The sequence below is a fragment of the Lygodium microphyllum genome, unplaced genomic scaffold, assembly GCF_053477565.2.
Source record: "Lygodium microphyllum isolate KBCC unplaced genomic scaffold, Lygodium_microphyllum_v1.1.10 scaffold_31, whole genome shotgun sequence".
Taxonomy (NCBI): domain Eukaryota; kingdom Viridiplantae; phylum Streptophyta; class Polypodiopsida; order Schizaeales; family Lygodiaceae; genus Lygodium; species Lygodium microphyllum.
Window position 1 is genome coordinate 6,157,508 of NW_028229514.1, and position 9,310 is coordinate 6,166,817.

Genomic DNA, 9,310 nt, shown 5'->3' on the forward strand with positions numbered 1-9,310 from the left:
TTAAGCTGTAACACCATGGAAAAGTACTAATGTACAATGGAATTTAGTTGTGGCTAAAACATTGAGAGTTGAATTTTAAGAGCCGATTTTGAGGCATGCATGAAGTATTTGAGGTTGTTTTTGAAGCAAGAAGTACGGAAGAAGTGCCAAAGACCAAATTTTCATGAAAAATCTTTAATCCCCGCAAGGTTTGGCGTTATAAGTGGCTACTGGATACAGGAGCCAAAAAAGTGTATGGCATGTCCCAAGTTTATAGATTTGAATGTCACGAAGTCACCTGTCCAGACGAATCTCATATCCGAGTTTGTTTGCCCACCCCAAATCGAAATATCCACTTGCGGGACAGTGTGAAGAAAGAGAGATAAACCGATTATTTTAAAGGTTTTAACCTTAGCCTTAATAAGAAGCCTCAAATTAATAGAAAAACTAAGGAACCAGAAGGGGGGGATGCAAAAAAAATTTTGCACTCTCTTAAAATCAGAGCAGTGCCTCTCCGATTCACATGTGTTTAGAGAGAGAGAGAGAAAGATTCTCGATCTAAATAGAGAGAGGAAGGAGATGGTTGTAATCTTGGTTGTAATCTTGCCCGTTTTCATGGAGGATTAAGAAATCTAAAGAGAAAAGGGGGAGGGTTGTGATGAAGAATCCTGAGAAAATGTTGATGTTGAAGCAATGGAGGATGTAGATAAGACTGAGAGAGTTCGACAATGGCAAAGAAGAAGAGTGAGCAGCCTCCCTTCTAACTAGAGCTACGAGCCTTTGAATCACAATTTCTATGCATAAGTGAGCGATTCTTTTGTTTTACAGAAAATGGTTGAACAAAGTGCTTGATTTTATTTGTTCTTGATTTGCCATATTGCATTTTCTCTGAAATATGAAAGAGAACTAAAAAATACAATGATATAATAATTTCTCGTAAAACTCCAAGTTACAATTTCTATAAAAATAATGGAATTTGGGGTTTTTCTTGAGGGTTTTTGGGATCATATGGGATAGAAATTGATATGAAAATAATGTTGAATTTCCTTGATTAGTAAGAACTCATAATCCTGAAATATCTCATTTTTATGAAGAAACAAATGGAAAAAAATAGGAAAAATAAGGAAAACTTTAGTTTTCATGCCTAAAAATTTAGAAAAAAAAACATTTTATGTTCTTGAGTGAGATACAAGGTTGGAGGATGAGTATTAAGACTCAATAAAGTCTTTTTTCTATGTTATAGTGTGTTTTTATAGATTTTTATATGAAAAAGTACATAAAAATGAATCCTACACCTATCCAACGAATGCAAAACCTAACCAGTAGGAGGGAAGAGTGTTTGTGAAAGTGGTTAGTTGTTGAAAATGTTTCAAATTTTTATTTATTTATCTATGCACCAAATATAGGATGGATTATCGTTTGAATTAAGGAGACTAGTAGTATGAAGAAATTTGGTGCTAGTCTCTATTCATGTGACACATACGATTAGTTGAAAAATCATTGAAGGGTTGTTTTCACACTTCACCTAGCTGGTTTCTAATAGTAAAAATACTTGAGCACAATGGTCATACACAATTGCATTATGCATATAACATGGTAACTCCTCGATGCATAGCAATTGATGGCCAATTACATGACCTACCTGGAGTGTGAAAGAAAATACAAGCTGTAGGGTAGACAAACATGTTCTTGGGATAAGCTTGGTAAGGAAACATCAAATCTCCTAGATCATTCATAATATATAAGAATGGAGATTGTTCATGTGTTCTTTATGTCAGAGCAACACATCGGGGGGTTAATCCTCTCGGTGTAGGAGAGCTGTAGTGGGGCTATGGCATTCAGCCAAAGGGGTGCCTCCTTTATGTTTGTATTACATTGGTGTACTACACAAACATGTATGGGATCTCCCTCTAAGAAGTAAGGAGGACAATCATTGGACTATGTTCTATTAGAAACACAATATCTACAATAGTAATTAGGGTAGCGTGTCCCTTGGATGCTCCTAGCCGCAAGGCCATGTGGGGTTGTCTTTTGAGTGTTAGAAACACAATATTAGTGAGTTTGGGAGTCTACCAATTTCCATTTTTTGAATACTAAAAAGCTAGCACCCAGATAACATGCCCATAAGTTTCTCAAAACCATATTATGTGACCTATCATTGGAAAGCACGTGAAAAATGGAATTTATTGAGCTATAGATCACTCGTTTTGGAGTTATAGTGTTCAAGTTATGACAAATCCAAAGATTTGACCACATGTCCGAAACTTATGGAAAATTCCCATATTCCCCAATATAGTGTTTTAGAGGCTCAGATAGTGTCTATAGCCAGTGTCAGGCCCGTTTTAGGTCCCAACAAGTGGTGTGTTTGCTCAGAGTTGTCTACAAGTGGTAGTTTTTGTGCCTTGGTCGGTTGGTCCCTATTTCTAATGTATGCCAGAAACTAGTGAGCCAAACTCACAAGATCATTGTAGAGCTCCAAAAGCAAGAAAGGGCTTAACGAGCTAGATGGTGGGCTGAGATAAAGAAAAGATACTCTCCACAAAGGAGTAGCCCGATATCTTCCCAAGGGCGGTGTTTTAATAAACCTAGCTTGACACACAGTCCATCAGGGGGAGAAAGCTCTAGTTCTTCCCCCCTTCTTATTAGTCACTCCACTTCGAGTGGAGCTCTAGTTCTAGTTATTCGAGCCCCTATAGTAGCAAATCCAGTTGTTACCATGGCAGCACAACCTATTGTTATACCTATTAGAACAACATATTCGCCAGCTTTAGATTTCCCCCTGCCCATGTTTAATGGGTTAGTGGAGGAGGATGTGGAACTGCACATTAACAAATTCTAGAAGTGGATGTTCAACTATCGTATCCAAGATGAAGGACATTTAATAATATTCTTTAGCATGACTCTCAAAGGAAGGGATGCCATATGGTACCACAGCCTAGAAACTAGAAGCATAACCACTATTGATTTATTTTTTGAAGCCTTTCAAAGGGAGTTTGCCCCTAAAAGAGGTGGTCAATATTGGATGTACTAAATGTTACATGCTGAAGAGCCACATGAGGATATTCTAGCATATGCCAAGAAGTTAAAAGAGGTCTTTTGAAAATTGCAAGCCTCCATCCCTATCCCAGCACCTGCAATATTTTTGGCATAGTCTAGATTTTAATATTCAAGTGTAGCTGAGTAGTGTCACTTTGTCGGATGTAGACACTGCCATTAGACAAGCACAAGAAGTAGAATCCCGATTACAAGTAGCATATGCATCTTGAACCAATCTTAATATGGGTCTTGTTTTGGGAAATAATCTGGCATTAACCAATGGCAATGGAAGTCAAGGGATAGTTATTATGACTTACCCGAATGTGAGAGGAAGCATGGTCCAAAATGTGCCTTTATTGCTAACTCCTCCCACAGTGACTTTGCCTATGGCTAGTCAGATGGCTCCACCAAATGTTGGAGACCAAGCATCAAACCCAAACTTTTTTCTATGAGTCAGCAACCAATGCCCAATCAAATTGTTAGGTCAAGGAAACAATGGATAGATGATCATGGATATGAGTCAACTGCATTGAATATCCTTGGCAAAGTTTAGGATATGATGAAGCACTACACTCACATGATTTTTGAACAATATCAACAAATAGCTGTTGATGTCAATTTCCTTTAAAAACAACAAAATCTAATAGGAAGTAGACGCCCTGAAGAGGGTGCATCTTCAAGATTTAGTTGTAAATGATGTGGCATTAGCACTACCCTAGAAATTGCCCAAATGTTAAATGTGATATTTGTGGGAAGTTCAGCCATTCGATTGCCACATGTTGGAGTAAGATTAGCTCTCTCCAACAAGGTAATAAACACCTAGGTCCTGTTAACCATCGTGCGCAAGGGAATAATCTTTAGCACCATGATGGGCCCAAAAAAGTACTTCAAAGAGGTAAGCCTCTATAGAGGAGCTGCCTAGTGGTAGTTGAGTTAGCGTCATTGAGGTTGTACAGGTTCATGGCACTGAAGCTTCTAATTTTCAGGCCATTACAAGAGGTCAAAAGGGTGGAGAAGGAGAAAAAGACAATGTAAAACCTGTCGATGGAAACCCTAAGCAAGAAGACAAAGGGACGCAAGTCCTAAATCTTGACATGGAAGGGGGACCTTTAAAACTCGTAGTGAGTAAGCTGACACCAAGAAGGATAAAAAATTATGAAGAAGAAAGGTGAAAGCTAAGAAGGAAGCACTGAAGCCAGCTTAGTGACCGAAAGAGAGAATGGTCTGGCGAGAGAAGAGAGCTCTAGCATATTATCACAAATTTGATTTGTTAAGCTCTCTTTTTGAATAGGACATGATTGGTGGGAGCATGCCAAAAAACATTGCCCAAGGGTCGCAGCCTACGTTGATAGAATACTAGTGGATCATGCTATCGTAGATAATACAGGATCATCTGTTAACATCATGAGTTCGGAATTGATTGAGAGGCTAAGTCTAGCAATCCAAAAGGACGGCTCCACAATTTTGTGAATGGCTAATGATAATTTAACACAACCTGAAGGTTGTATTATCAAATTCCTTGTGATCGTTGCTAGTGTGGAATGCATTGTGGACTTTAGGGTTATTAGGTTCGCAGGACGGCCAAGCTATCAAATACTGTTACGAAGGCCATGGATCTTGCAGTTTGATTGTCAAGTTGATATACCTGCTAGTCATTTGATTTTTGGTAGAGGTTTTAATCGTGTGGTAGTAGATGCTTACCTTGAGTCTCCTCAAAGCGAGAGAGCTCTTCTATCCTGTATGGAATTAGAGACATTAGAAGATGTATTTACTAGTGAGACGCCATCAAGTGAAGAATCCAAAGAAGGGTCTATTATGGAGGACATCTATCAAATAACTCTGAATGAGCCAATAGAAGCTCAAGATCAAATAAGAGATGCAGATGTGATTGAGCTTGATCTTGCTACACCAAATGATCCACGACCAATTGAATTAGGGTCCATGCTCAGTCCAAAAGAAAAGAAGGACTATGTGTCCCTTATCCAAGAGTTCTGCAACATTTTTCACCTTGAGTTATGATGAGCTGACAGGTATTCCTCCTAGCCTGGTTGTTCATATCATTCCTCTAAAGGAAGGTAGCCGTCTTGTGCATCAGAAAGTAAGGCATATGCCTTTTGAACTACAGGATGGGCTCTTCGAGGAGTTACAGAAATTGTGACAAGATGGTTTGATGTTCCATGTTCAACACACTAAATGGTGTTTACCTATTGTTATTAGGAAGAAGAAAAATAATCAAATCCGACTTTACATAGACTTCAAAGAGCTGAAAAAGTAGACAATTAAGAACTACTATCCATTGCCCTTTATTGACTAGATTTTTGACCAAAGAGCTAGTAGGGAGATATATTCGTTTATGGATTGTGCAGGATATAATGAAATGGAAATTGCAAAAGCAGATAAGCTGAAAAAAAATTTCATTACTATCTTCAATACCTTTGTGTACCATGTGATGGCCTTTGGTTTATGCAATGCATCTAGTTCATGACAACGAACAATAGACAAAACCTTTATTGACATCTACCCAAAGGAGTTGAAAGTGTTTATGGATGACTTGGGGATAACCACCATAAGAAGAAGATAGTTGATTATTTTAAGGAAGTGTTTTGAGCGATGTAGGAAATTTTGCATAACTCTTAACCAATGAAAGTGCATCTTTGGAGTGTCTTATGGGAAATTTCTAGGACATGTGATCATCTCAATAGGAATCACGAATGACCCTAAAAAGATCAAGGTCATAGTCACCATGATTCCTCCATGCACTCCAAAATAAGTACAGGGCTTTCTGTCATCTTTAGGGTAATATTAGAGGTTCATAAATGCCCTGGCAGAAAGAACGTTGCCACTAACGAATCTATTATCCTTTAGCTATTTATTGAATGGAGCGACCCCTGTAAGGTAGCTTTTGATGATATGAAATAGGAGCTAGTAAAAGCACCAATTTTAAAAGTACCTAAAAGGGCCAAAATATTCTACATATTTTCAACAGCCACCATGCATAGTATTCGTTGTTATTTATCCCAAATGTTGGAGAAAAAGTGGTATCATCCGATAGCCTTTGCTAGTCAGAAGTTGGGCATATCAGAGATCAACTATATCTATATGGAGAAGTTGTGACTTGCAATGGTATTTGAGACTAAAAAATTCAAGCACTACATCCTCTAAGCGAAGGTAATTTTCTATACAAAGGCGGAGGGGCTTAGATTGTTTATGAACAAGCTACAACCGTCACATCATTTAGCAAAGTCATTAATCACTTTGCAGGAATTTGATTATGAGATTAGGAGTAAGCCACCAAGGTTACAGGGTATTGTGGAATGCCTTGTGGATTTCACGGAGCTAAAAGAGACTTTACTTGAAGGAAATGATATTGAGGAAATGTTTAAAATTGATACAGCTTTGATCCCCTCTTGGTATGTTGCTATCATGCATTACCTATCCATAAGAGAGACTAGAGCCAGTTTATCAAAATCAAAGGAGAGAAAAATTAGACAGCAGGCATTGAAATTTTCTTTGATCACAGAAACACTATATCAATAGGGGGTTGATGATATCTATCACCGATGTGTGATGCGTGACGAGGTTCCATTCATTTTGAAAGAGTGCAATGACTATGCTTGTGTAGAGCATTTTGCTGGACGATTGACTGCCCAAAATCCTTTAAGAGCCAGATATTGGTGGTCATCCATATTCTAAGATGCATTTGAGTATGTCAAGAGATGCAATACTTGTCAACATCATGATAGTAGGAAGAATAGGAAGTGACCACTTACTCTGATTATGGCTATACTTTCATTTGAGAAGTGGGACATTGACTTTGTGGGTCCTATTACCCCCTTGTCTTCTATGGAGAAGAGATATATCATAGTGGCGGCTGACTATTTTACAAAGTGGTGAGAAGCACGAGCGAGGAGATAGGACGACAAAAAAGAGACTACCAGTTTTCTACTAGAGAAAATTATATGCCGATTCGGTCCACCAAAAGAATTAGTATCGGACCATGAAACCCATTTCCTAAACAAGGTAATGGAAAAGTTGAATCAAGTGTGGAAATTTAAGCACAACAAGACAACTCCTTATAACCCCCAGGAAAATGGGTAAGTTGAAAGCACAAATGAACAGCTTGTGGGTATTCTATCAAAAATAATGTCTCAAAAGAAGCGAGGCTGGGATACTAAATTATATGTGGAGGTGTGGGAATATAACACGACATTTAAACGATCCACTAGCCACACCTCCTTCAAGCTAGTCTATGGGAAGGAGTGTGTTTTGCCCTTAGAGATTGAGTTGCCAACTATAAGATTTGTAATCAATCATTCCTTAGGTGACGAGGATGCCCTTTTCGAGCGCTTTACAACTCTAGCCCACTTGGATCAGCTCGAATTGCAAAGTCTATTGCACCAAGAAGTGGCTTAGCGTTGGATGAAGTAGTTACATGATTTAAAAGAGAAGAAATATACATTTAAGAAGGAACAATTAGTTTTATATTATGATGCACTTAGAGAATTGTTTCCAGGAAAACCCGAGTCCAAATGGGACAGTCCCTACAAGATTGTAAGAATAGGGAAGAATAAGTCCATGGCATTACTGGAATAACTTGAGGGAGTGGAATTTAAAAATAAGGTTAATAATAATAAGATTAAAACTTCTTATCTCTAAATGCACTAACAAAACAAATACCTTGTAGGTCAATGCAGGGCTAATAAAATACCTATAAGAGAAAATATTGGTTGATGTGGTGGCTTCTTCCTTACTTGAAACATCCATACTTGGAGCAACCATATCATCAGGGAAAGCTTATTTGGTGGAGTAAAGGATATAAACTGACTAAGCAAGAGGAAAGATCATTTGTCTAGGAAATCAAAGTCTTCTATCATCATCACTGCTTGTGAATCTTGACAAGAAAGGAGTATAGGGATAGTTATTAAAGACTCTCGATGTAGAGTTGTGATGAAATTACCTCTTTATCTTGGGGTTGGATTTACCAATAACATGGAGGAATATAATGCTTTAATCATAGGCCTGAACATTGCTAGAAAGAGTGGTATCCATTAGTTTATTAGTAAAGGGGGATTCCCAATTGGTATTGAGCCAACTAAATGAGATGTACACACTACAAAATCCCATTCTTTCTATGTATTATTGAAGGGATCTCTCTTGCTCAACCCTTGAGACCTATGGACTGCTTATTGGTCAAGCGTTTCAAGCCAAGCAGCCATGGCTACCTCTCACATTGCTCAATCAAGTACCCTCCCCTTTCTTGCACACTGGTAGCTCCATGATCCTTGATGTCAGCAAGCAACCTCAATCCCTCTCTATCAAGCTCCATCCTCCATAGCCGCATGAGACAATAGAAGAGAAGAGAAGAGAAGAAGAAGAAGAGGGGAGATGGGAAGCTTCTTCTCCTCAATCCCTCACTCTCACAAACTCACTCCCTCACTCTCTCACACTTTCTCACTCTCACACTCAAGCGCACACAAGAAGGCAAGAAGAAGAGAAGAAGAAGAAGAAGAAGCTTTTTGCTACACACCAAGAATGAGCTTCTCATTCACTTTTCAACTTTATATATAAAACCCTTAATCCATTTTGGGTGGTCATTCTCTTATCCCTTTTTTACATGGGTGGTCATGGCCTTAGGCCTTTTTTTCCATTGTCCTCCTATCTTCCTAGAATCCTTCCTACTGCCCATCCCAACGCTCTTAAAATAAATCATGATGCACCTTGCACTCTTTTACAAAAGTGTTGACTTGCACTTTTTCTTGTGTGCATTTCTCCTTGATTTAGGACTTTTCAATACTTCTTGTGTTTCCATATTTTTCTTGGTGCGCCTTCATCTTTTGTTTCGATTTTTCCTTGGCCTTATCTTCTGCTTTAGATTTTCAAAATTTTCCATCTTGTTTGTCTGAGGGTTAACTTTACCCCCTCCTAGATGAGTGTCAGTCCCATGGCACTCATCGTCGTAGATAGCAAGCTTTGGTATGCATTGAAGAGACGTGGGTCTAGGAGGGACTTATGTGGTTTGCATTGGAGGAGTTTTTGTGATGGTGCAAATGAAAGTGGTGGGTGCCACTTTGTTTGATTGATTGGTTGGTGATAGCATTATTGAAGTTGGTGATAGTGCTAGTTTTTGTTGGGAGTCTCACTCATGGGTTGGCACAAGTGTTGATGTTTTGGGGATTCTACAGGTGATGATTCTTTGGTGGGCTTGCAAGATGATAAAGGATAAGAATTCAAAGTTAAGTGTTGATGAAGAGCTGATAGTACTTTCATTGGAGTCTTCAATACTTGCAATTGAGAA